Genomic DNA, 25,021 nt, shown 5'->3' on the forward strand with positions numbered 1-25,021 from the left:
CTTTCCTCTGCTCCTTTCCTCCTCCTCCTCCTTCTCCTCCTTTCCTCCTCCTTTTCCTTTTCCTCCTCCTCCTCCTTCTCCTTTTCCTCCTCTTCCTCTTCCTCCTCTTCCTCCTCCTCCTTCTTCTGTACAGGGTCTCACTATGCAGCTTGATCTTCCTGTTTTCAGCCTCCCCAGCACAGGGATTACAGGAGTGCGCCACCACGCCTGATCTCTAGCTCCTTGGCCTGGGGGCGGGGACGGAGTGGCATGTGATGCTGGGGATTGAACCCTGGTCCTTACCCTTGCCTAAGCAGGCACTTAGTCCTCTGAGCTATCTCTCTGGCCTCTATGGCCCTTCTTAAAGCTGTGTCCGCCCCAACCTTGAGCCCCACAGGGCCATGTTCTGTGGCCCTTGAAAGTCAAGTTCATTTCTGGGCCTGGCATTGGAATTCCATGAATGTTCTGTAAGCGTTCTTTGGCTTAGGCAACCTGAACAGCCTTGCTTTTGATTTACCTTATTATTACTATTTTTAACTGGGAATATGCATCACATAAAAGAGAGCATTTGAGCTGTTCTGAAGTGAGTACATGGTGAGCCGTCACAGTGTTGGGCCTCATCGTCTCCCTTCAGCCCCAGAATGTTCCGCATCCCAGACACAAATGCTGTCCATATATATATATATAGCACCTTCTCCCTGGTCTTCTATCCCCAGGCCCTGCGCACTGTGCTCTGCTTTCCATCTCTGAGTTTGACGACTCTGGGGGCTTCATGGATGTGGCGTCATACAGTATCTGTCCCTGTGGGTCTGGTTTTTTCCCTTACAACGAGGCCCTCCGTTCTCATCTGCGTTGTAGCGTGTGTCAGAGCTTCCTCCCTTCCCAAGGCTGGGGGATGTGGTGTTGTATGTGAGGTGCACGTGTTCCTCTCCTCCTCACCCTCTGACGGATGCCTGCGTGGCTTCCGGCTGTTGCTGATACTGCTGCTCTAGCTTGAGTGTGTTTTCCTTTGGGAAAGAGGCTTTTGCAGTGGTCAGTGGATTTGGGGGAAGGCCGGGGCTTGGGTGCAGAGGAGTGTGTGGACCAGCACTGTACTGCTTTCCTCTGCATAAAGATCACCTGTGCCATTGCCTTGGCAGCACTGGGGCCCTGGGGCTCTCTGCATTTCCTACATTATCAGCGACAGGCTACACTGAGCAGCAGGGACTCGTGGGCCTTTACAGGCTCTTCCCAGCCCTGGATGTGTCTCTCTGTTTCTCGCAGCTTTCTAAACTTGACCCTCCAGAGTTCCCTACCCATCTACCTAGACTCAGTGGTCCTGGGTGCACGGGTCATGGTGTCAGACAAAGGTGTGGTCAGTGTGTGCAGAGAGGCTAGGGCATTTCCTGTCCTCTGTGGTCTTCTGTGTCCAGGATCTTTATCTGATCCTTCACCTTGTAGGCTGAGGTGTTCACATCTGCTGAGTCAAACAGGATGTGGTTGGGATGACATTGGCCCCAGATCTCTATGACAGCTGGCACTGGATGCAATAGGAGGTGGTACAAGTGCTAGGGACAGGTGGTGGTGGGGCGTCTGCTCAGGTGACATAGTCAGGGGACACATGAGAGGGCATCTATCTTCCTCCAGTAGACACAGCTCTGCCCCTACTTTGGACAGGGACAGAGCTTAGCTCCAGGCAGGATGGTGAGGGGTAGGGACAGGATGTCCTGGGAGGCTGCTCTAAGCTTGGGAGGCAGCCAGGCCAGGAGGGGAGCTCCACAAGCCCATGGGGGTTGAAACTTTGGGGAGAAAGTAAATGTGCTGCGAGTGGACTGTACATGCATCACTACCAACCCAGACCCCTGTGACAGAGAAGGGGAGCATGTGGGGAAAGAGCTGGCCCCCCTATGGGGGGGGAGCTGCACAAGCGTGGGGTGAGCCAAGGGCACGCCTCTCCTCAGTCCTGGTCTGTGCTGCTCCAGCCCCTCCCCTCCTCCAAGCCTCCCTCATTTCCTTCTTCCTCTCCTCTGGCCATGGCCCGTCCCATCCTCGGGACCCAGGTCACGCTTTGCTCCTGCCAGCTTCCTGTGTGTCTTTCCTCCAGACCCTGCTCTTGGCTCTCCTGAGGGCTGGGTTGGAAGTGCCCAGTGCCCCCAGGGGCTCTGTTCTGATGGCTCTCCTTGGTCATCCTGGCCCTGTACTACCCAGGCCCAGCTGGCATCGCCTGGGGAGGCCTGGGGAAGGAGGGTGTGTGAGTCAGGTTGGCGCTGCCCGAGAGGAATTTAAGGAGGAGAGCTTATTTGGGCCTCTGGTTTCAGTCCAGAATCACCTGGCTCTGGGCTGCAGTATGGAGCAAAACTGCTTACCTAAGGCAGCGGGGAGGTTGACAGAGGAAGAGACAGAGAGACAGCTAGAAGAGGCTGGGCACCAGATGCAGTTCCCAAGGCACCGCCCCATGACCACCACCTCCGAAGTTTTTATCACCCAATAAATCCATCAGTGAGTGAATCTGATGATAGAGCCCTTGAAATCTAGTCTCCTTCCAAACCCTTATCTCTGAGCCTTTCAAGGGATATTTTATTTTATTTTTATTTTTAAAAACTTATGTATTTGGTACAGGGCCTTGCTACACAACTCGGACTCGTAGTGATCGTCCTGTTTCAGCCTCCCTAGTGCTGGGATTATAGGCATGCACCACCACACCCAGTTTTGGTGGCCAGCTCAGTGGGCCTGGGGCGGGGCCGGCATGGCTTGCAGTACCAAGGGTCAAATCTGGGTCCCTGTGCTTGCGTGGCAGATGCTCAGTCCACTGAGCTATCTCTCTGGTTCTCAAGGGATATTTAAGATCCTGGCCTGACAGCGATCTCTCTGCCCTTGGGTCAGACTTTCATCCCTCTTCTATTGCTGCCCCTAGGATGGGGTCTTCTGGGCCCTGGCTGAACACTCCCAGGCTGACCCTAGAGCAGCGCTGATGAAATCCTTTCTGACCCTGAGCCTGAGCCCTGCTCGGCTCACAAGGCCCGGTGCCCCAGTTCCGCCTGCCCCCACACCATCCTTGCAGTCCTCTGCCCTGGCTCCCATCCCTCTTGGCCTCATTGCTTTGCGCATCCCATGCGTCCCTCCAGCCCCTGCACATTTTCCTGAGACTGAAAGTAGCCTCACTTCCCCTGACTCCTGAGCATTTCTGCGTCTTTTCTCCTGGAAGGACCTGGTGTTCAGTTTGGGATGTAAATTATTTTTGTATGAACCTTTTCCCTTCTGTTAGACTTTTTTCAATGTGAGAAGTTTTCAACTTGCAAAAGTAATATACTACCCTTTTCCTAAAACAGAGAAAATATAGAAGATGGAAATTCTAAATTCTAATATTTTCTATAAGCCAGGGATGTCCTTTACATTTGAGGTACGTATTCTTCACAGCTCTTTCACACCAGTCTAGGTTGCCCCAGGAGCCATTATCTTTGCATTTAATAGAGAATCCCATGAGATCGCATTGTAGGTGCTCGGTAAAAAGGTGTTGGAGTGACCTGGAGGTGGTGAGATGGAGATGACTTTGGGTGGCCCCTGCAGGTGGAGGCCTGGTAACCGGAAGATTCTGTGTCTCACTGGGTTTCTCCTGCCTACCAGTTGGCCATCTCCTCAGGGCTGGCTAGGGGTGGGGTGGATGTGCAGAGAACTCCACAGGGCCCTGGGTAGGATGTTGGCTTGGGGCGGAGTTCCTGGTGGGGTAAACATTTCAGGGAGTAAAGTAGGAGTCCTCTATGCCTGAAAAGGGAGAGAGGGAGGTGGGGAGCCCAGGGCAGGTCTGAGCTCCCCGCCTCTGGGGGGCTGAGCTCAGTGCTGTATACAGGGCTCTTGGTGTCCAAGGTCAGCCTGTCTGTCAACTTGGTAGTTTCCTTGTGGCCCTTCAAGGTCACTGTGGTCCTCTCTGTCTCTGGATGGGGCTGGGCTGCAGAACCAGAACCCAGCCAAGTGGGTGGCTGCTGGCTCCACACCCCGGGGCCACCCCCCTCTGGCTCCACAGGACAGCGGCCAAGTCTCCCCAAGGCTGCCTTATAAGGCAGGTGCAGTGCTCTTCCTGGATCTGGTGCCTGCTGTCTCAGGGCCCCGAAGAGGCTAGGTTCCTGGGCGTGGCCCACCCCCACCCAGAGCTGGTGCCTCCTTTCCAGCCTTGCTGCATGTAGCTGACGAATGGGGGAGATCAGGGCCAAGAAGGGTGTCCTCTGGTTTTCTGGAGTTCCTTGTGTCCATGGGTCTGATGTGGGGGCAGATGCCCTTGGACTCAAAAGGTCTAGAAATGTTCCTGCTTGTGGGTGAAAGGTGGAGGGAGATGACCTTCCAGCCCAGGCTGAGCCAGTCTTGGTAGGCATGGTTTACATGAGAGGGGTGGCTCTCACCTTCCATAGGTCCCTGGGCCAGGCCCTGAGTTCAGCGTGGGGACAGACAGAGACCAGCGGGGACGGCACTCAGGACAGATGGCTGCAAGTGTGGTGTTCATCAGAACACAGTGCTCTCTGGGGGCTGTGAGGTCTGGGCTGAGTCTCACGGTCAGCCAGTAAGGTGGGGGAATGTGTTAGGCCAGGCTGGAGAGGACTTGATGTGTCTCCTAGAGGCTCCTGGGCTAGGATCAAAGAATGACTTGGGAGAGCTGACTGGCTGTCTGTGACTGGGGTGGGTCCACAGACAGTCCCTTTGTATTTACAGGGTGCCCCCCACCTGCACAGATCCCCCCAAGGTCCCTCAGACCTCACTGGGCTGTGCAGTTCCCTGTGGGGGTGTCCGCGGTGGATTTGGGTGGAAGACCTGGCTCGTATCAGATGAGACATGCAGAGACGAGACCTTCCCTGTGGCCTAGTGTGGGCTGGGCCTGCAGAGTCCTCTGTGTGGGTCTGTGAGATTGCACATCTGGAGAGACAGTGGCTCTGTTCCAGGACGGACCGTCCTCCTGGGCTGTGACTAGGAGGGTCCTCTCCTCCCAGCCCTTGGTGAACTTGACCGTCACCCAGAACTCTCCCTTCTGGAACTGCATCTTTTCTCACTCCTTGCAGCACAGGGCCACTCCTTTTCAGAGCTGTCATTGGAGCTGTGCACACACTGGGGGGCGGGGGGTCTGGAGCAGGTGGCTCATGTTGGTGACAGGGGACCTCATGGGGGGCGAGTGGCTAGGCCAGGTGGGTCTCCTTCAAGGTGGGGCAGGGTGGGGGCCAGTGAGGACAGATCCTACCTCTGGGGCCCAGGACAAAGAACCTCTCCCTGGCTAGCTCGCCCAGCTGTCTGCCTAGCCCAGGGAACAGTGGTGAGCGAATACCTTAAATAGAGTCGGTACAGCTGCGGGCAGGCGCTAGGGCAAGGCGGCTGGCCCTGCTCCGACACTGCACTGTGCTTGTCTTTCTGTTGGATTATTTCTTTGCTGATTTTTTCCTTCCTTCTTCCCTCCCTTCCTCCCTCCTTTCTTTTCTCCCTTGCTCTTTTCTTCCTTTTATCCTTTCCTTCATTAACTGTTTCCTTCTTAGAGTGCTGAGGCTTGAACCCAAGACCTTAAGTATGCTAAATTAGGCAAGCATTCTACCACTGAGTTCCATTTCTAGTCCTTTTCTTTTTATTTTAAGGGAGAGTCTCACCAAGTTGCCGAGGTTGGCCTTGAGCTTGTGACCCTCCTGCTTCAGCCTTCCTAGTAGCTGGGTTTAAAGGTGTGTACCACTGTGTCCAACATAGGGTCTACAGGGTGTTCAGGTGTAATGATCTGCCTGTTTACAGCCTCCTAAGAGCTGGGATTACAGGCACGTGCCACCACACCCAGTCTCAATTGCTGTCTCAGCATGCCCCAGGGATGATGGGACTGGCACAGCAGGCCTGGGGATCAAACCCCGGCCGCTACATCAATCTGTTGAGCTATGTGGCCAGCCCTCTAACATTTCTTAGGTGTTTATTAAAACTGGCACAAGTATTTTTCCCTAGTTGTTCACTTTTGGTTTTGGCTGGCTCAGCCCACCCTCGGGGCAGGGCTGGTGTGGCATGTGGTGCCGAGGATTGAACTGTGGTCCCCTGTGCCTGCCTCAGCTTTCCGCAGCAGGCGCTGTAGACCACTGAGCTATCTCTCTGGCCCTAGTTGCTTGCTTTTTTGTTCATGATGTTCTTTTCCAAATGGATACATTTCAGGTTGATGTCATCAAGGTTTCATCAAGGTTTCCTTTTAGCTTTTGGAATTCCTGTTCTGCTGTGTTCCACAATTCGGGAAAAGAATTTGACTCATGTTTTCTTCTAGTACTTCTTTGGCTTTATTTTTGTATCTTGAGGTTGTGAATCCATTGGAGTTCATTTCAGTGTGAGCACTGACGTAAGGATCCGTGGCTTTTACAGCCCTCTATGCAGCGAGCTCACACTGTCTTGTAGCATGCGGGGTGTGTGCATGCGCTATTTTTATCAATTTTGGTGTCAGTATTGTGCTGGCTTTTGCAGAAACAGTTTGGATGCATTTCTTTCCATGCTCTGTCCTGGAACACTTTCATAGTCACACAATCGTCACTTTGTGAAAGCTTTTAAAGAATTTGTGAGTGAAAGGATCTGAGAGAGATAGTTTTGTGGGCATCATGTACTTTGAAAAATTCCCTAATTTTTTTCCATGAGTTTTGGGGTTTTTCCTTTGGTTAAATTTTGTCCCCCCAACCCCAAAGAAAAATCATCTATGGCCTCTTTAAAGTCCCTCCAGTTGTTCAGAAGTGCTTCTGCAGATGGGGTGATTCACACCATCATCCCCTGCTCAGCAGCTGAGCTGGCGCCCATCTGCAGTCGTGCTTGGGGAGGCTGAGGAGAAGGCTGGCGAGTTCGAGCCCAGCCTGGGCACCTTGGCAACCTGGTGAGACTGTGCCTCAGCACACACTGTAAGAAAACGGCTGGGGATGTAGCTTAGTGTAAAAGCTCTGGATTCAATCCCCAGTGCTGAGAAGGAAAAGAAAATGCCTCAGAGAAGGCAAGAGTCCCGGGGCCCTCTGTCTGTAAGCATGTGTGTGGTTGCACTGGGGCTGCTCAGAGGAGGACTCGTCCCGAAGGCCCCTGCGCCCCGAGGAGAGAATCCTTCCTCTCTACCTCAGGTATCTGAAGGAGGTGGTGACTGGGAAACTGAGGCTTGGGGACGAAGTGGTTCAGTCAGATAAAGGCCTGCTCGATCTCAGAAACCTGGAGTAGCCTCGATGTGGTTTAGGAAACAGGTCTGTATCCCAAACCGGCGTACATGTGCCCCCTGTAGTGGTTGTGCGCGTAGTAGCCAAATGAAACGAGATTTCCACAGAATAATTCTCACCGTTACTGTGTACCTGGGTATTTCTTCATCTTTTCCCTTGCTTGTTTTAGGGAGGAGGAAGTCTTTTACAATTCTCTTTTAAAATCGGTTTTATTGAAATATGATTCATCTGCCATACTCTTTACCCATTTGAAGAGCACCATTCTGTGGTTTTCAGTCAGCGCGACCCACTTTAGAGACCTTACCACCTCAAAAGGAAGCCTTCTGCCATCACCCTCCTTAAGCAATGGCCCGACCATCGCTGAGCCTGTCTGTGGTTTTCTTGTCTTGATGTGTTGTACATGTGGGGTCCTGCACTGGGGGTCTTTGTGTCTGTTTCATTCCGTGGACACCTGGCTCCGAGACCCATTCACATCGTCACATTGATCACTTCATTTGTTTTTATAGTCAAGCAATACTCCATTGCGGGTAGGTCTTGGTTTCTGTTTATTCCCTCACGAGTTGACTGTAGCTCTTTGGAAGTGTTAGAAGCAGTTACAAAGGACAAAATTTTCTCGATCGGCTTTGAATTTATTATGGATTTCCAATCCTTTGCCTTTTGCCCAGACTTCGAAATGACTGCCCTCTAACCTTGTGGCACTCTCTTATCAGAGCATCTAGATAGGGGTAGACCCTGTTGTCTCCCATGCTTGTGAGCCAAATGCTAAAAAGCGAAAGTATGATCCCTTTCTTCACATGTATTGTGGAAGGATTGATGGCTCCATGCGTGTGCTTGTTGGTGGCTGTAAAGCAGGACTTTGGAAAGCGTAGGTCCAAATATAAATTGTGCATCGCTTTGATCTGGAAATCACACAATTTGAATTTTTTGAGACTAAAACATTAAAAAGATAAGTAAGATTTAGAAAAGAAAAGATACACGGATAGCTGCTGCGTTGTTCGACCTCAGAGGAACTCGTGATGGCTTAGTCCACAACAGACAGAACCAGTGTCCCTGTGAAGTTTCATGCTGACCCGGGGGTGACATCAGGCACTGCCTGGAGAGGCTTCCAAAGAGGAGGGGGAGACCTCAGCTCACTCCGCTGAGGGATAGGTTGTAGGTTCCTGATGGCCATCATAGGGAAGAATTGCAGGGTGAGTCACTTAGGCACAGAGAAGTTCATAGGCAGAAGGGATTGTATACGCAGAGAAGTGCAGGCGTTCAGAGTCGGACCATTCTTGCTGGGGGCTGTGGGTTTTCTGTGGTCTTGGAGTGTCCGGTACCATCTGGTGGGCTGGGTTAGAATGGAAACAACTACGCTGCTCTTGAAGTTCAGAGATGCACTGCCTACAGCTCTGTGTCCTTGAGGCTGGGGGTCTGAGGGGCTAGGTCCTAGGTGGGAAGCGCAGGCCCAAGCGTTAGGCTTGTCATCTCCTTAGACCTTTAGGGATTGGTTGGTTATGTTTTTGGAGTGCGTTTCCTAGAAGGGAAAAAATTCCTTTGGGTGACTTTGTGTCCTGAAGCTGCAGTTCTCTGAAAAGTACACTTATAAAGTTAGGATTTCTCTTGCCTCCTTTTTATTTATCCATATTTTTTCTGCACTAGTTCCGGGGAGACGGGCAGTAACCAGTGAAACACACTGAGGGAAGGAGGTGGCGAGGAGGGTTAGCAATGAAATAGAAGCAGCAGCTGGCTGGGGAATTCCTGGTGGCATCGGGGTAGAAGTTGTGACCGGACGTGGGATCATGAGGATTTGGGGTGCCTGTGGCACCTGGAAGTGGGGAACCGAGACGAGGAGAATGGACAGCAGGGAAGCCAGGGGAGCCACTCACAGAAGCACAGAGGTTAAGGGGTTCCTGGAAGTTTGCAAGCCAAGATAAAGAGGATTGTAAAGCAGTATTTTTGTTGTTTTTTACAATGCTGGGGATCCACACAAGGGCCTTGTGCATTCTAGGCAAGCTACACCCCTAGCCCTAATGCAGGATTTAAATGTAATCGAAATTGTGCCTCAGAGTTCCATGATGAACAAATATCAAAAGTTTACAAAAATACAGGACCCTGCCTGCACGTGCATGGCCCCACCTCCCTCTCCCGGTCCTGATTGTACCCTGAGAGAGCTGGGGTTTGCAGAGCTAATGAGCTTGGCTTTGAACCTGGGAAGATGGCTGCCTGAGAAGTGGGGGCAGATCCCAGGGGTCTGTGCCTGGGGGCCAGAAGCAGCTCTTGGGATGAGGACAGATTGAAGCAGCTCCCTTGCTCGCCCTTCACAACCTGTAATTTTGCGGCGAACATCTGGCACCGATGTCAGGCACTGACCCTGTAACTGTTTAGAGTGTGATTGAGGAGGGAGGGTACGCTGTATGCCCCAAGAGCCAGAGAGAGTGGAAGGTTCATAAAGGGGCCAGGGAGCTCTGGGGCCTCTCTGAGGAGCCCTGGTGGCGGCCGTGGGTATGCAGTGCTTGGTAGGGTAAGAGCGACCTTGTATGGTGGGTGTTTGCTGACACTGGCTGCTCTGGGAGCTGAGGAAGCCATAGCAGGCAGGGGACTGAAGACCCCTCTAGCCTTGACACCTTAAAGCATAACTGAGTGCCTCTGTGGCTTGAGAGGTGTCCCTGGTTCAAGAGCCATCCTGCCCCTCGCTAAAGCTCCGAATGCACTCCCGGGATGCTGGTGCTCCGGATGCAAAAGCCACGGAACATCTCTGGTGCCCTCAGGCACCCCATCCTTGTGGCCAGGATTGAGGGGGGATCCTGACCTTGAGCACATGTGTGCACCCTGAGAGGCTATGGAGCCCGCCTGCTGCATCTGGAGCTGGCCGGCCACTTGGTGTTCTGGCGTCTTTATTTGCATGACAGAAATAGCAGCAGGGTGTTACAAGATGACTTTTGAGTTAGTGGAGAGAACTGGAGCCAGACAGCCTTAATCTGAACTCGGGCCTGGGGCTGCTGCCTCATCAGTGCCTCAGTTTCCCCACTTACAGAGTGGCCTCACTGAGTTATTGGGAGGGTGAATGTGAAGAATGGAGTATTGTGATTTTGTGGGTGCTGAGTCAGGCACATAAGGGTACTTACTGGATAGAGCTGTTGTTACTGACCTTCTGCATGGGTTGGCGGCCCCGGCTGCCACAGGCTCAGCGTGTAGGGAAACCCATCATGATGTGCAGGTGGTAATGAGAAAGCGGGAGGAAGCAGAGGGCTTTGTGGAGCACTGATACAGCTCTTGGGGGCTGGAGGCACCTGGGGCATGCAGGTTAGAGCTGGCCTCGGTCAGCTGGGCCCGAGCTACAAACGGCGGGGAAAGCAGCGCTTCCCCTACTGTGTGGCCAGCACAGCTCCGTGGCCGCAGGTTCTGCTGCACCGATGCCCTCCAAGGCCTCCACGCTTCCTCAGGCCCCCACTGAAGCCTCCAAGTGCTCACCAATGCCACCCTGTGCTCGCTGGGCTGGCCAAGCGGCCCTTTGGGTCACTGCTCCTGCATCATTGCTCCACCCCCCAGGCTGGACCGAGAGCCCGCGTGGGGGTGGGTTTGGCCCCAGCTATCGGAAAGGAGAAAAGAGCTGAAGGTGGAATGTTAACTGTGGAATCCACAGCAGGGAGGCGGGCATTGCAGGCTACCACGTTTCTCCCCCTTGTCTCCCAGCATGCCAGAACCCCCTGTGACCTCCTCCTTGGGCTGCCAGAGCTCAGGCTGAGGTCTGCTTTCCTCTATTCTGATGTTGCTGAGACACCCACAAAGCCCCACGAGGCACGAGGAGGCTCCTGTTTGCAGAGAGCTGTGTGGGGCTGAGTTGGTTTCCTACTTGGAAGACTTGGTGTCCTGCTGTAGCAGAAGGGAGGGGTGAGGGGAGTGGGGGACTGTGGGGGTCTCTCTTGCACCCAAGGATGGAGAGCACTGGCTGTGTATGCTTGTGTCTCACGCCCTGCCAAGAGGATGCTTTGTGAATGAGAGATGAACTAGAGTGGGTGTATTAGTTTTCTTGTGGCCAAGGCAGAACATCCAACACCCACAATTTAAATATTTTACAAGAATTTATTTATTTGATACACGGTCTCATTACACAGTTCAAACTTGTAGTGATCCTCCTGACTCCACTTCCCCAGCACTAGGATTACAGGCGTGCACCACCATGCCCAGTCTCGGGGCTGGCACAGCTTGACTGGGGGCTGGCATGGCTTGTGGTACCATGGATTGAACCCGGGTCCTTGCGCTTGACAGGCAGGTGCTTAGGCCTTGGAGCTATCTCCCCAGCCCAACACTCACAATTTAAAGAAGTGATTTGATTTGGCTTATGGTTCCAGGAGATTTAGTAAATGGTCACCTGGCTCCAGGGCAGAGACCTTATGGTGGGAGGGCGTGGTGGGTTAGTTCCTGACGGCCAGGAAGCACAGCAGGGGAACAGTGCTAGAGATAAAAGGACCTCAAGTACCAAATATAGAGCCCCAAGGCCCTGCCTCCAGGTCACATTCAGGAGTGTGCTCTAATCTGCTGCGTGTTTCTTAATCTAATAAAGTTACAAATCAAGATTAATGGTCACAAGGGGTAACAGGCTGCTGTCTGTAGCAGTCACCAGTGTGCCCAGCAGTGCGTGGCAGAGACTGCCCTTTGCCTGCCTCTGACAGGGCAGAGTAGGGAAGGTGGTCTGCTGCCCGTCCCCAGGAGGAAATGGGGAATCTCTATTTCTTGATCTAGTGGTTCCTCTTGGAAACTACCCGCTTGTCCCTTGGGTCTGGTCTGATTTCAAGCCTGCCTTTAGCAGTGGCTCCCTGCCCATCCCTCTGACTAATGCTTGCCTGATGCCTGATGGGGAAAGCAGGTCTTTGTCACACTGGGCTCAGGTTACGGAGGTGGAGGCGGATCTGGAAGACAAGCCTCACATAGCCCAACTCTGTCACTGACCACCGGGATTTCAGGCAGTCCGGCCCACGAGGCCCCCAGGTAACTCCAGCAGGCTGGTGTAGGGCATGGGTGCTGTGGTTTTTCTGGTGCAGGGCACCACTTGGGCATACCACTGGGGACAGTGTGGTGGAGGAGCTCTGTTCCTGGCTGGGGAGGAAGGAGACCCCTCCATCTCCTGTCTGTCCCCTGGGTAGGAGTTCAAAGGGCCTTCCCCAGGCCTGTGCATGCCGGCAGCAGGACACTTGGTCATCTGCAGTGGGAGGTGCCCTCTTCCTCAGAGACCCTCAAGAACTTGGAGATGTGACATAGTCCTGCAGTGTTCCTGTCGCATCTGGGGAGCCTCAGCCTGTCCCATGTCCCCAGGCCAGGTGGAGGGCACACTTGGACCTTGCACCTCTACTTTGCCAAGGCTGTTTACCTGGCCGCCATCAAGGGCTGCCTCAGCTGAAGAAAGGAGGAGGGCTCTGCCCAGGCTGAGAGCTGAGCTGAGCTAACTCAGTAGAGCAGGAAGCAGCTTGCTGACTAAGCACGCGTATCCTTGGCAGACATTTGGCTCAGCTCTCTGGCAGTGGCTTGGGGTCCTCTGGTCCCCCTGTCCTAGGTACTGAGAATGTACGAAACTGCACCCCCTGGGCAATCTCCAGACTGTGCTTCTGCCCTGAGGGACATTTTGGGTTCACTGATGGGCAGTGCGGTTCCCCATGGAGAGTCTGGGGCACTCGGCCCTGGTGCAGATGCTGTGTCATCCCTGCGGGAGTCTGAGCTGTCTCCCAGTGGTGGACCCTGTGATCTTGCCAAACTCTGCTAGCCTGTCCTTCTCCCTTCTGCTGTCCCTGTTCCTCCATCCTGCCCCGGCTGGCTCCTGCCTTTCTCCTTTTCCTCTGCCGCGGTTGGCTGCCATAGGAGCCCCTCTCACCTAGGCTTCCAAGACTTGGTGGGCCTGGTCTGGCAGTAGTAGTTCCTCAGATCCTTATTTTAGATGACTGGAGAGGGTCAGGATCCTAAGCTGCCCCTGTTCCTGCCTGGTCAGTTTCCCAGATTAGGCCCCAGAGAGCCTCAGCTACTTATCCGAGGCCCCAAGCAGTCAGGGTCTGGATTTGACCCTGGCAAAGTTGGGCTACTCTTTTGGCCTGGCCAGGTGGGCAGGGGTGGGGTGGAGCTCTGTACCTCTGCCAATCCCCACCGTGGGGTGGACCCTGGAGGCCCAGAGTGACCACTTGGCCCCGCTTGGGCACCTGCTCTGTGGCTCTGCTTTTTTCCTTTGGAAGGCTCCCCAAAATGATAAACTACATGAAAATCCCTGGTGGGAAGGAGGGGTCTGGCGTTACCTCTGCTCACTGGGGGGCGGGGGCTGAGCAGGACAGACAGAAAGGTGTTGGACCAGCTCCGCCAGGCTCATCCTCTGGTCTTTCCTTCCACCGGTCTGCAGGACCAAGGTGATGTGTGCTTGTGTTTCCAGGGCTGGGTGGAGGAGGATGGATAGAACCTCTTTGGCCTTGTGATGTGCACAGGAGACCCTGGCTGCCTCTCCCACCACTCTGTCTGCTGATTTGGCTCCCCATCCCTGGACAGGGTGTTTGAATGTCCACGAGCACTTCCCTGGTGTGCGCAGTGATGGCTTCGGGCCATTCAGCTGAGCTGGTGCTGAGATGAGGGAGGAAATAGAGAGTGAAGTGTGTGTCCAGGTGTCCTCCTGACTGGGTCTGACTGGGTCTCCCTGGGGGATCTCCATCCTGTACCAGGAGATTTTGTGTGTGTGTGTGTGTGTGTGTGTGTGGAAACGGGGATTGAACTCAGGCCCTTGCGCTTGCCAGGGAAGCGCTTATTCCACTGAGCCATCTCCCTGGCCCCAGGTGCAGGTCTTAAGTGGACAAGCTTTACCCCGAGGGATTGGCAGCTTCCACATACCCAGGCCCAGGCCCCCTGTCCCCACCTCAGCCTTGTGCATTTTCTTTTTAGCTGGCACTGGGTGCTTCCTGGTGCTAGCCTGGGCTCCTCTCTGAAGTGCATTGCCTGGGTCTCTGCCCAGCCCCCCAAAACATTAGCAGGAGCCTCAGGGAGAGAGGGTGGTGGCCCTTGTCATCACCCTGCCCCAGGCGTAGGCAGGGTGGCCAGGACAGTAGCAAAGCGTGTGGCTTCCTGGGAGGTCAGCCAGTGGGTGCGGCCCAGGAGATGGGGACAGGGATGAGGCTCCTTGTATTGTCTCCAGGCTTCCAGAGCTCTGTTTGAGAGATGGAGTTGTGGAGGAAGGGGCCAGAGAACTTAAACATCATCTTTCCTCACTGTCAGGGCCTCTTCATCTCCAGGGAACTGGGCCATGGTTGAGCTCAAGGATGGGGAAACCGAGGCCCTTGAGGGTAGCCCCCAGGGGATGTGCTGCTATGAGCTCCTGGGTACTGACTGCCCCTGCCCCCTCATCCTTTGCCCTGGTGCCACCCCCCTGGCTCATTTCCTGAGGCCTGGATGTTGAGTCCCCTACTGAAGTGTGGCTTATGTGGCCGTGGCCTTGGCCTTCCTCTAGGGGGAGGGCCACCTCTGCTGTCTGCAGGCTGCCTCCTCTGTGGCCTCCCTTCCTAGCTCTTTTTTCACCAGGACCGTGATCAAGTCCAGTGCTAGCAGCCCCAGTGGGTGGCGTGTGAATGCCAAAGTCACGCCAGCATCATTACTGAAGCGTTGGTGGGAGAGGAAGTTGCACCGGGATCCACTGGGTGACCCTTCCCCCTGTAGAGGGTGGCCTTGATGTCACATTGTGGACCACAGGATGGTATCTGTCAGCCACTAAGTGCGCGGATTCCTGTGGGGGTGGCTGGGTCCTCAGGGGGAGCAGGAGCCAGGGATCCACCAGCACCCCCAGCCCAGTGCCCTCCACCCCCGGATTCACCCCCGATCCCCGGGGCTGCCCTGATGAGTCCTCGCCATCAGCTCGCTGCCGCTCATCCAGGCTGCTGCAGAGACGGCCAGAGCGCCAGCTGACACATTTGGCCTCGATTATTTGTTTTTTTGAGCAGGAATGAAAGGAGAGAGTGAGTAAGAAAGTGGAGGGGGTAGCTGCAAAAGAGAAGGTCAGAGAGAGGGGAGGAAAGATCTGGAAAGTCCAAACATGTGCTTTCCAAGCAGGTGCCAGCGATGAGCTCATCCGGAGGGTGGCTGCCGGCCGAGCCCTGCCTGGGCCAGGAAGGCTCGAGCCTGGGAGCCTGCCCTTGGCTCCTCTCTGCTGTGTGGAGAGCCGAGCACATTTGTTTCCATTTTAGGGACAGTGCGGGGAGGCTGTCACTCTGAAGTCCTGACTTTATTAATTTTTCATTAACCGTAAATGACCTTTTATTGCATATGTACTGCATACTCTAAGAGCTGGACTTGGAAACCTTAGCAAACAGTCACTAGCATCACCATGGGGAAGAAGGTAGTGAAGCACAGAAAGGCTGAGCGACTGGCCGCAGGCCGCACGGCCAGAGGCAGTGGTCAGGGGCTTCAAATATGGGGCTGTGTGACCGTTGCAACTGTCAGGGAGTGAGGCCTTTGGTTTGTGGCCACCAGGGTAGCTTGTGGCCAGGCTCCTTGGCCCAATGGAGTGGTGCATGGTCCATTGGCTGTTCCACTGGGTGGTACTAACACCTCTGGAGTCCCTTTGCTTGCTGGGTCGAGGCAGTGACAAAGAGAGTGATCAGGCCTGCTCAGACCCACCCTACGATGTGACCTTCTAGAAGTCTCTGAGTGTGGTATGCACTGGTCCTGTGAGGTGACCTCTGTGTGTCTTGGCCCCTTGCTTTGTTTGGGACCTTCACCACTCCACTGGTCACAGGAAGTTGACTCAGGCCTTACGGGTCAGGCCCGGATCACAGAGAAGCTCTGTCCACATGGGACTTTGTTGATATGTTTGCTGAGTCACCTTATGACTCAGTTGTGTTGTCTGTAAAATGGGTTGAGAGTTCTCCTAGCTTCGAGGGCTTTAAGGAGAAGCAGATGCGAGGTGTCACGCCACAGCCCTCTGCTGAGTGACACTGGCCAGTACTTGGTTGGGTCCCTGGCGCTAAGGATGCTGGGGATTGTGCAGATGCAGCGCAGAGGACCTGAGGCATCTGACCGCTGCAGCCTGCCTGGCTTTCCATCAGTGAGGAGGGCTGACCAGGACCTCTCGGGACTGGGTGAGACTGAGTGGCCCCATGTGAAGTCCAGCTCAGAGTCCTCCCTCCCTCCCATCTCTCGCTTGACTGTTCCTGGTGCCCTATCCTCCCCTAGAGCCCCACTGACCTGCACCATGTGACCAGGGCGTGGGAAAATGGCCCAGCTGTGGGAGGTTGCACAGGCAGGGACTCTGTGTGCTCCACATGGCCTCCCAGGAAGGGCCAGCTGCACAGGACACACAGCCAACAGCTCGGGCAGCCTCACATCTGGCAGACTAGATACCCAGGCCAGGTCTGTTGCCAGGGCCTCTCCTGCATGCGGCCTAGAGCCCCACCCCACGCTGTGGGTCCAAGTCCACACTGGCTGCAGCCCTTGCCTCTCCCTGGTCCCTTACGCTAGGAAGGATGCTGCCTGTGGGCTGCTGTGCGTGGGAAGAGCCTGGCTGACCCTGTGTACCCCCAGGCTAGCCTGATCCCTCCCACTCAGGATCTGGAGCTGCAGCCTGAGGGACCCTCCATGGGTTTCACTTTGTTTCTGGGGAAAGGCAAGGTCCTCATGTCCCAGGCACCTGGCAAACAATGTTGGGGGGCTAAGATGGAAGCCCTCACCCACCCCGATCTAGCAGGTACATGGCAAGCAGCCTGAAGTTACAGGGTGGCCTTGGGACCCAGGAGAGACCCAGACCTCCTAGAGTAATAGCTCCCCCTCTGAAGGAGAAGCCAGGGTGTGGGCCAGGTGGGGAGTGCGTGATGGGGCTGGGTGAGCCACAGAAAGGCCCTGGGAGCATCACACAGAGGGGAGGGCGCCCTCTGAGGTACAGGGCCTCCCACCGCTCCTGGCCTGGCCCAGCCACCGAGCTGCCTGTGCCTGGGACCATTAGGTTTAACCTTGATGAGCATTTGGCAGACCTGTACCTGCTTACAAAGCAGACCCTGAGCCAGGGAGATGGCTCAGTGGAATAAGCGCTTCCCTGACAAGCGCGAGGGTCTGAGTTCAATTCCCGGTTCCGCAAAAAAAAACAAAAAAAAACAACCAATTAACAAAGCAGACCCTGAACCTCCACCAGTCCCCACATGGGCCCCTGGGCTGCTACTGCTCCATGCTGCCCCCTGCAGCTCACCCTGCATGGTGGCTGGCCAGGCCCAGGCATCCCAGCGGCCCAGAGTGCGCTCCCTGCGGTGGGTGTGTGTGCAGGGCGCCCCTGGGAGGTGTGTGGTGGCCCCCAGGGCATTTGGGGCCCAACGAACTTCTAGGTGGTGAATCTGTCAGTTCCTTCCCACTGAACCCTTCGCAGGTACTGTTCCGTCAGGTCACCAAATCCTTATCCTACCCCGCCACTAGCGTCCCCTGGGTTGGCCCAGTGACACAAAACCCAGTACCATGTGCCTTGGTTATGCCCAGGAGGTCTGTTGGCTGCCACATTCTGGTCCCTGTGCCACAGTCTCCCAGAGGCCTCCCCACCACCCCAGCCATAGCAGCCTTACCATGCTGAAGGGGGCTTTCTTTGAGGTGAACCTGAGGGAAGGTTCCCAAGAGCCTTGTCATTTGTGAGGGCAGGGACGCTGGCTCGTGTTGCAAGGCTTAGCAGATCTGGGGTGCTCGGTGAATTCCAGGGGGGCAGAGGCAGGAAGGCCGTGTCCATTGGAGCAGTCAGAGAAGGCTTCCTGGAGGAGGGGGCAGGCTTATCTGCATGCAGATATCAGGACAGGCATGGAGTTATTATCATGACTTAGCAGATGGCCATGTGCTACAGGGTAGGTGTGGAGGATCAGAAAGACAGCTGTGGGGCCGGGGAGATGGCTCAGTGGAATAAGTGCTTTCCTGGCAAGCACAAGGACCTGAGTTCAATCCCCAGTTCCACCAAAAAAAAAAAAAAAAAAGACAACTGTGCTCCCAGGAGTGCCGAGTACCTGGTGGGAAGCACAGCCAGGGTGAAGGCTAGCAGTGGGAGTGGTGCTCATGTAGCCTGGTCTCGGAGCAGCCCAACACCACAAGCCAGGGCACAGGAGACCATGGCAGGAGCAGGGCCTGGTCTGGTGCAGGTGGGTTGCAGGGGAAGAGACCTGCCTCACAGGTGCCCTGGCTGTGGCTAAGCTGGGACATCCCAGGAGCAGGGAGGGCAGGCATCTACAAGGCTGACCTGGTGCGTGGGTTCCTGCTGGCTATGGGAGACGCCCACCTCTCCTCCCCACCCAGGCGGTGGCCCTCGTGGTGGCCAGGCCTGGTGAACTGAGAAGCTCCCCCTGCAGGGCTGACTTGCAGCCCTGCGTCGCAGCTGCTGAGGGCCCTGTGTTGTGGATTCTGAGGCTAGGGGGAAGCACTTCTGTCTTGACTGGGATGTTAGCCCCAGGTGGGGAAGCCATGGGTCCCCAACCTCTTTCCCCATTCTGCTTTCCCTTGGACTGCAAGCCCTTGAGGAGAGAGGGCCCTGGCAGCTCCCGGCCTGGTGATCTCTGAGCTGCCCAGGCTGCTGTTCGGAGCGGTTGGTTGAACTGGCACCCTTCAGGGCCCAGGTCACCTGTGCTTTGGTTACTCACTGTCATTGCTGTGATCTTCAGCCCACACCTGCTGCATCACCGTCTTGCCAGCATGCCATCCGCTGGGCTCAGTGTCTCTAGCCCCATCACTATCACAGCAACCCAGGTGGAACAGAGGCGGAGTTGCTAGTCCATTGTCACAGAGCAGGTACCAGGCAGTGCCGGGATTGAAGCCAAACCTTGGCAGAGGCTGTGTCACAGACGGAGCTCAGTAGGCCGGGCTGGCAGCTGCAGACAGAGCCCTGGTGCAGTAGGCTGAGCTGTCAGCAACGTGCCCACTGTCACCTACACAGGAGACCTCCTCTGGGAGCTGGGTGTTCTGTGAGGCAGCCCTGAGCTGTGTGCGCCACTACACACGCTCAAAGGCCAGGTGGTCTTGGTGTCTTCCAGAGACTCCCAGCTTCCTGGTCTAGAAAAGGGTCCCTGTACCCAGTGGACCTCAAACTTGTGATCCTCCCGCCTCAGTCTCTGGAGTAACCAAAATTACAGATATGGGCTTCCATGCTCTAGAGTTTTTGACTTCTTGGTTGAAAAATAACCTACATCTTTCATGATTTTTAAAAATCATGCCTACTCACAACCAAAAAAAATTTAATTAGGAGCGCTTAGGAAAATGATTATTAATAATTGCATTCTACTGAAATAAGTGCTGCTCCATGTTGGTGCTTTTCTATATATAGACTTAATATAATTTTTCATTTTTAAACAAAACATGAGCTCAGCTGCAGTTCCCTGGCAGGACAGTGTGATTGCTGCCACATGCTGGGTTTTTTTTTCCGCCTTTCGCTGTTAGAATGAGGCTTGTCACCTGTGGGAGGATTGAGCCACTTGCAGTGGGAGGGGACACTGGGTATAAAGCTGTCTTAGGCTGAGGGGATGTGGAAACAGTTGGGGAGCTCCAGCCAGGGCCAGGTCCCAGCTGGGGGCGGTGGGCAGGAAGCGGTGCCTCCAGTGTGTCCCGCTTTATCCTGCTTGGGGTCTTGTGATAGTACAAGCAAGACCCTGGCCAGGGAGGGCAGCTTCCTGGCTGCAGAAACTGAACCACTGCACCTTCCTGGCTTTCCCTCCTGTGAGATGGCTGATGGAAAAGTCTGCTGCACTTGGTGACCAGAGACAAGCAAGGGCCCTGCTTCCTGACTTGTACTCGGAATGTGAGGTCTCGGGCTGGATCCTCTGCCAGGCACTGGCTCTCCCCGGTCAGGGGGAAGCTGGCAGGGTACTGTGTGACCCGAGACAGGCTGCTCGACCTGCCTGTGCAGCTTCCTAAGGTGTTGAAGTTAGTGATGGGGAGTGCCAGTAGGCTGGGGAGGCCTGGGATGTTGTGAGGTCCCAGCACAGCAGTGCTTGCCCGGTGTGAGCTTGTGCCAGGACTGCTGTCCAGAGAAGAATCTTGGCTCTCAGGATGCTGACGACCTACCAAAGACAGAATGCTTCTCCTGGAAGCCATCAGAAGCAGAGACAGAGTTGCTGACTCACAGGGAACAGCCCCCTGGGATTTCCTCTGTCCTTTGGCTCCGAGCGGGGACGCCCTGTGTAGGGCCTGAGTCTTCAAGTCCGAAAAGGCTGGCTCTTCTGTGCGGCAGCTCACTCCCACTTCACAGGCAGGGTGCTTTGAACTCCAAGCACCAGAAAACCCAGCTGTATGCAGGCTGAGCTCTAAGAGGAATTTGCTGTTGCACGGAAGACAGATTAAGGATGCTACGGGGAGCTCTGTTCCATCAGCCCCAGTCACTGTGTCCCCCGATCACAGGATGTGTCCCAGAAGCTACATGCTGTTTGTGTTGTTGTAGTTGTTTTTGGTACTGGGAATCCAACTCAGGACCTTGTGCTTGCTAGGCAGGCACTGTGCCACTAAGCTATCTCCCTGGCCCTAGCAGCCATGTGCTAAAGAAGAGGTGCTCTTTAGAGGAAGGGCCCCCTTCCAAGGAGCCTCTCGTATCTGTCCCATAGGGGTCCCCTGGCAGCATTCGTCCCAATCTCGAATTTCTGCCCCAAACTTTTCGTGGACCCAGACAGAGCAGGCAGGGCATTTGATAGGATAATTTGGGGTTGTACAAGGGAGCTGTGACAGCTCAGCCTGGTGACCCTCCTCTGGTAAAGGGAATGGGGAGAAGCCCCCTTTACTCAGGCTGGGTCCATGTGGACCAGGGGCTGACATGTGGCATCCATGTCACTGAGCTGTCCTGTGCCCCTGGCCACCAGAAGATGCAGCGTCTCAGCTGCTTTCCCACCAGCCCTCGGGCCTGGAACGGCTTTCCTTGCCGGAAATGGCAGCTGCACCAGCAGCAGTGACCTGGCTGGCTTTCGAGAGCTGGGAGGAGCTGGGAAGGGGCCGGGCTGGAGCTGGAGTGTGACTAGCTGCGGGGACAGGCTCTGAGTAACAAACACCCGCAGGGACAGATCTGCAGGGGAAGAGGAGGGGCCGGCCAGCCTGCACGCCCCCTCTGTCCTCTGAAGGTCCCCAGCTCGACCTCCCAGCCCTTCCCACAGCCGTTGGTTGGGGTTCCTTTCCTGTCCTCTCTGGACTGCAAGCTGTATGGTACTAATTAAGTCTTTCCGCCTTGCTGGGGAAGGCTGAAGGGAGCTGGCTTGGGGCCCCTGGTGGGGGGCTTAAGCACAGCCCGGCACTGTGTGTGCGCACGCGTGAGCGTGCATTAGCAGTGCCGGGCGGCAGCTGCTGTGTGTGGGTTTGCACACTTCCACTTGTCTGTTGTCCAAGAGCCTCAGCATGGTATCTGTGGGCTGGCACCCTGTGGTGTCTCCAGGAGGCCTGAGGGGGAAGACTCAGGCCTCTTCCTTTGTCTCCAGGAGGCCTGAGGGGGAAGACTCAGGCCTCTTCCTTCCAGCCGAGCGGCTTCTCAGTGGCCTGTTGGCTGAATGTGGTTCTGTGACTTGGTGGCAAGACTGGCTGAGGCTCCAGCACCTGGACACTGTATGGCTTGGGGTATATCGCTTAACCTCTCAGGGCGTCCAGGAGTATTGCATGGGTGGGTGGGGACAGCAGGCTGCCCCCGGAGGTTTGCTGTAGACTTCATGTAAGATCTCTGTACTGCTTCAGCTGGGCGTAGTGGGCACGCCTGTAATCCCAGCACTGTGGGAAACTGAGGCAGGAGGATTGAGAAGGTCAAGCCCAGCCTAGTCAATTGAAGAGACCTAGCTCACTCCCTGTCCCAAAAATGAAAGAAGGAGGGGCTGGGGAGATGGCTCAATGGAATAAGCACTTCCCTGGCAGCTTCCCTGGCAAGCTCAAGGGCCTGAGTTCAATCCCTGGTTCCACAAAAAAAGAAAGAAAGAAAGAAAGAAAGAAAGAAAGAAAGAAAGAAAGAAAAGCTGGGAGTGGAGTCACACACTCTGCAGACCTTTCCTTGGTTTTCTGGGAGGATTCATATGGGTAGATTGTTGACTGTGAATCCACAGCCTGCCATCCCCACTGGTCTGCTAAGTAACGTCACTGCAGAGGATGGCAGTGTTCCCCTGCTCTCCTGGGGCTTGTGCAGCACTGCAGGCAGCCCCATAGAGCCGGGATGCCCCAGCAGTGTGGAGCCTCTCATTCCATCAAACCGCGAGTCCTGGGTGCCGCAGCCCTGGCTGGGAGTGAACGTGTGCTCATGCCTTGGAAGCTAAGCCTTATTTGGAGCTTGGATCTGAGGAACACAGAGAGGGTTGCGTCTCCTGGCCTCTGGGTGGCAGCCCCAGAGCCTCTGTGGTCTTGATTCAGGAGGGAAGTTTTCACTGGATCTAAGACCAAGCTGCAGCAGTGGCCACCAACATGGGAGGGAAAGAGGGAAGGAGGGCAGAGGAATCAGGGTATGTATCTGCAGGTAGAGGCCCAGGGACTGACCGCGAGGGCCCCGCCCTGCCCTTGATTGGGGTGGGGCTGCAAGAGCTGGGGGAGGGTCTTCGGCACAGCTCCTTGTATACTCGCCTTTCCCGAAAGGTGGCGCAGCGGGGCCGTGGTGGCTTCGCTCTGGTCTTTCACCAGTCTCCTGGGGTTCGAGGAGGGGGTCAGTGCCTGGCCTTCCTGGGGGCTGTGCTAGGTGTATCAGGGCAGCTGGTGGCAAACTGTGGTATTGGAGCATTTGCAGTGAGTCCAGCTCTGGCCTCTTAAGAGGGCTCCCTTCCTTCACCAGTGAAATCCTCATGGGTTACTGCAGCGGGGAGCAGACTAGGAATCCTGCGGAGCTAAGTGAGAGCGCCTGAGACTCAAAACCGGCGTAGGCCAGTGGAGCGCAGGAAGGGTTAACGGAGGATCCCACTTCCTGCCGGCCTCCAGCTTTCCCAGGGAAAGGGAGGAACAGAGGAGCCTTATCTGCAGAGGAAGGGGCGGGTGAGGGACGGAGGGCTCTTCGCAGGCACCTCTGCGTGTTGAATTCCAGCAACTTCTGCGGGCCAGCTGTTCAGAGCTCAGCCAGAAGGTGGAGGGAGGGTTTCCAGGGAGCAGCGAGAAGATGGGATGAATGTGGGATTCATTACTGGGATTTGGCGAAGCGAAGCGCCCCTTTCTCCCCTGAGATGGGGCAGGGGCGGAGTCTTGGAGCCTGGGCGGCCTGGGCAGGAGCCAACAGGGGCCTGGGGTGGGGGTGGAGGTGGGGAGGTGTCCGGCCGGAGCCTCCCTTCCCCCCAGCTGGAGTGGGGGATGGGAAGGCTTCACTTCCCCTTTCCCTTTGCTGTTGCTCCTCCTACCGTTCCTACTCCAACCTTAGGCTGAAATCTGCAGTTTTTCTCCGCCCCTTTGGTCCCTGCTGCGGACCGGCCTGGCCTTGGTGGCCTCTGCCACCCACAACCTCCTGTTTGGCCGATCTGGGCTGTTGATGGAGGCAGGGTGGAGGTGGACAAAAAACTGTTTCCAGTCCACCAGGAGATTTTGGGTGGCAATGAAAGCCACTGCCACTCCTGCCTGCTGGAAGAGCTGGACTACAGGGTGCCACTTGATATGGAGAATGTTTCCAAGCATCCAGGTGCTGTGACACATGCCTGCCTTCATAGCACTCTGGGAGACCGAGGCAGGAAGATTGCAAGTTCGAGGCCAGCCCAGGAAACAGCATTAGAGTGAAGCCTTGTCTTAAAACAACAGATGGGTACAGCGTGGTGTGAAGGTCCTGGTTGATTCATAGCAGAAGGTGGGAGAAGTTCCCAAGCATTTCTTAGGTAGGCAAAGGTGTGCACAGGTTCTGGAAGCCTGGTTTGAGGCCTAGAGGGAGAAGAGGGCGCAGGAGTCGGGTGTCCCTGTAAGTCACAGGCACACAAAGTCATTCAGATCACTCAGAGGGAACGAGGTCCAGAGAGGTCCAGAGAGGCGGAGTGACTTCCCTGAGGTCACACAGCATGCTCCTCTCCTTCCTGGCAGCTGCAGTGGTACTGTGATTGGGCCACACGGGCTATGGCCAGGAAATGAAGCCAGTGCAGAAATGGTGGGAAGAGAGAAGCCTGGGAGAGAAGCGGGGCCTCTTGTGGGTGCGTGCTCACCCAGGCCGATGTCCTGGTTCCAGGGAGCAGAGCACTGACCCTCTTCCCAGCTGTACCTGCACCTGCATGGCCCGCTCAGCCAGGTTCAGTACCACAGGAGGCTGCCCCAGGCCTCCCTGCCAATCAGGGACCAGGCTAGGGGTGCTGAGGTCTCTGGCCTTAGGCTAGCCAGCCACCACCCTGTGCCCTGTCAGTCATCCTTTGGTATGACAGCCAGGCTACTCTAGAATCTTCCCCAGGGCCCTGCCTGAGGTCATCAGTGACACAGAACCGGTCCACCGGTGCTGGACGTGCACTGATGGGGGACCCCAAGATACCTGTTGGCAGTGTGGTGTAGAGGCTGAGCTATAGCTCCTTTTAAAAAATTTTGAGTCATGGTTTCACTTGGGGTAGATTCCTTAGGTGGGGCTCAGACTTGGGCTCCTCCTGCCTCAGACCTCCAAACCGCTAAGATTACAGCTGTGTGTGCCCATACCCAGCTTTATCTTAGCTTTTGTGTCTCCTTTGTGATTTTAAGACTAGAGCAGGCAGGGCCTGCGCCTCTGAGGCATCTGTGTCCCTGTACCTGGAGACCCTCAGAATTGCAGTGGGAAGGTCTGGAGGGAGGAAGGCACAGACAGAAGGTGTTTGCAGCCACCTGTCTCCCATTTCTGCGTGCAAATTGTGATAAAGTCTTCAGGGCATTTCATACTGTTAACGTACTTTTTAAACAGCACTTGCCCAGGAGTTCTGGCTGCAGTTACTGTTTTCGAGCTCAGATCTGTGCAGCTCGTGGGCAGGGAGCAGTTTCCGCTGATTCCTTTTCGCACTTCCAACTCCAACCCT

At 55.4% G+C, this 25,021-nt stretch overlaps 1 protein-coding gene across 4 annotated transcripts in view; it reads left to right on the plus strand.

Moving 5' to 3' along the window:
* Sept9 (septin 9) overlaps window positions 1-25,021 on the plus strand; it is a 170,181-nt gene that overhangs the window by 101,996 nt on the left and 43,164 nt on the right. The window lies entirely within an intron of this gene.

The sequence above is a fragment of the Octodon degus genome, unplaced genomic scaffold (genome assembly GCF_000260255.1).
Source record: "Octodon degus isolate 3935 unplaced genomic scaffold, OctDeg1.0 scaffold00033, whole genome shotgun sequence".
In the NCBI taxonomy this organism is placed as follows: domain Eukaryota; kingdom Metazoa; phylum Chordata; class Mammalia; order Rodentia; family Octodontidae; genus Octodon; species Octodon degus.